At 38.4% G+C, this 2,500-nt stretch overlaps 1 pseudogene; it reads left to right on the top strand.

Moving 5' to 3' along the window:
- The window catches only part of LOC138035572 (adhesion G protein-coupled receptor B3-like), a 23,558-nt pseudogene that overhangs the window by 16,498 nt on the left and 4,560 nt on the right, over positions 1–2,500 (top strand).

Below are 2,500 nucleotides of genomic sequence, written 5' to 3'. Positions count from 1 at the left end.
CTTCTTAAATGAAGGCACGCTGTTGCTACATAACATGAGTGTACAAGTCAACATATTTCCAACGTCAAGTGAAGCTATGATCATCGCAGTTATGAACGCAATTTTAGCAATTGTTTAGAAAAGCTCTGAAAATTCAAGACTTCAAGAGGGTTTGAACCCTGTGACCTCACGTTGCCCGTGCGACGCTCTTCCCAACTGGCCTATGAAGCGACTGACGTTGGCAGCTGGTCATTTATGGGTTCTGGTGTTCCCGTGATGAACGAATCAACGAATGAAATGATATATGAAATGAATCTTATATTGAACTGCGGTTATGAAATCAAACTATGAACTTCGCATACCTCACGAAAGAATATTAAATGTGCTGTCTGTGGAAACCCCCAGTGGCGTATAACGTAAATGAGGAAGTTGTTGTTTGTTGTGATCACTGTAAACTGTATACAGTAATGAGGATTAATTTTGCACTTTTCCAGAAGCATAATTATTTCCAAGTACGCTATATTGCTTTCTGGGGTTAGCAACGGCAGCTCCGTTTTTAGGCTTGGCTCAATCTATACATTCCAGCGGATAGCGTTATCCACCTTTTGAAGAACCAAGGCCTGGAATCCAACGCCAGCTCCACAATTCGTAAACGTCCTACTCCAGATTGGTCAAGATATGTAAGACGGGTGTCTTAATTCTTGAAGATAAGAATTTAAACTATTTTTTTTGTCTATTTTGAGATCGGAGAATCTGACACAAAAGCCCTTGAAATGATTTCAATTATTGGATGTACTATCTCGCTGATTGCTGTACTTGCAACTATTGCTGTTTCGCTGGTGTTCTGGCGTGCAGTCAAAAGTCCGAGAACTAAAGTTCTTCTCAATCTGTGCGTTGCAGTCGCATTGTCGTGCATATTTGTTATCGTTGAAGGATTGGTGAGGGGCAACAAGGTAGGCTTCAATATTCAGACGGTTTTTCTTCTGTTTTTCAGTTTGGGGCACTTGATCGAGTTACCGCAAGTCGTCCGAAGCCACAAAAAAAAAAAAAAAAAAAAAAAAAAGGGGGGGGGGGGGGGATCTTTCCTCTTTTTATATTTTCTCTTGGATGTAATGAATGTAATGACGGTTTTGATCCCCTGTCGTCTAGGGACTTGTGAGACTTCTAGGCTACGTTTAATCCCGTTATATTTTTCCATGCAAATCTTTAGTTGTCTAAGAGAGTCCTCGAATTTGGCAGCAAATTGCAGTCGATTGTTTCACAATGTTTTTAATATTGGCGGCAATATCGTTTGCTTTCAAAAGAGACCATTTTTTGATAGTCGTCCTAGTTTTCCATTTTGTCTAGAAATCTTTTCTGCCAACGAAATTCAGTTTTTGGATTTTTGCAAATAACGGGGTGTTTCTTTGATAAATTGTGAGGAAGATAGATTGCTTGATTCTTTACCCGGGATACCAACATGGACGCTGTGACGTCTTACGAAAACAAATGATTGGCCATCATGATTGACTGATTGACCGATTGTTCGATAAATTGATTGATTGACAGGTTGGCTGCACTGTAGTTTCCGCTTTTCTTCACTACTTCTTGCTCTCTTTGTTTTCATGGATGCTGTGCGAGGGTGTGCTACTTTACATTTTATTGGTTAAAGTATTTGGAGGAATCGCCGAGGAGAAAGTCAAGTATTTCTACATTTTTGGCTGGGGTAGGTTTTTTCTCTCTCTCTATAGCAATAAAATATTTTTTCCTAATCATACTTTCGTATTTAATTTCTTTGTTTAGAGGCTCATCTTCACTCAAAAGGCATTGCATGTCGCCTTGAAATTCACACATACGGAAAATCCGAAAATCACCAGCGAGTACCCAATCAAAACGTTGGAACTATTTCAAAACAACGACACAATGCAAGCGCGCAATGTCTTTTAGGTGGACATGGACCTTGAACTGGTATATGAAGCCAAGCATTTCGAAAGTTCGGCAGTTTAGAGACACGACTAAAAGATGTGAACCTTGAACTTAACACATTTTGTTCTTGCCGTGCTTATGTCACAAAAGACAAACTGCCAGGTTTTTTTAACAGTCTTTTATTATAATAGCAATAAATTTTAACTTCCGGTGCAAGCATTATCTAATGCACTAACATTACAGTACTTTCATTAATTACAACATTAAATAAAAATCAATCACAGTTCTTACAACTTGCATTACCATACTATACTATAATTACACCAAAAATCCAAACTTCAGAAGAACCTGTGAGGCAAATGTAACTTACATATTGATCTGTAAGTTGCTTTTATTTTTTCCACTGCCCAATTTGCTGTTAAGAAAAGCTAGAAAGGTTTCAAAATAGTGACTGCATGTTAAATAGTTTTGATTTTCAAGATCACACGAGCGTACCTTCCATATGCACTTGCTCGCCGGTCCGTGTTAATCAGAAATATCTTGTAGTTTTATACGAAGTACAGTCAGTATTTCGTAGCTGTTCCTTACTCAGTAGCAGGAAAAAGTTTAAATTATG

This window comes from Montipora capricornis, unplaced genomic scaffold (genome assembly GCF_036669925.1).
Source record: "Montipora capricornis isolate CH-2021 unplaced genomic scaffold, ASM3666992v2 scaffold_424, whole genome shotgun sequence".
Classification (NCBI taxonomy): Eukaryota; Metazoa; Cnidaria; class Anthozoa; order Scleractinia; family Acroporidae; genus Montipora; species Montipora capricornis.
The sequence above is the reverse complement of the archived record's forward strand: the minus strand, read 5'-3'. Positions and strand labels throughout refer to the sequence as shown.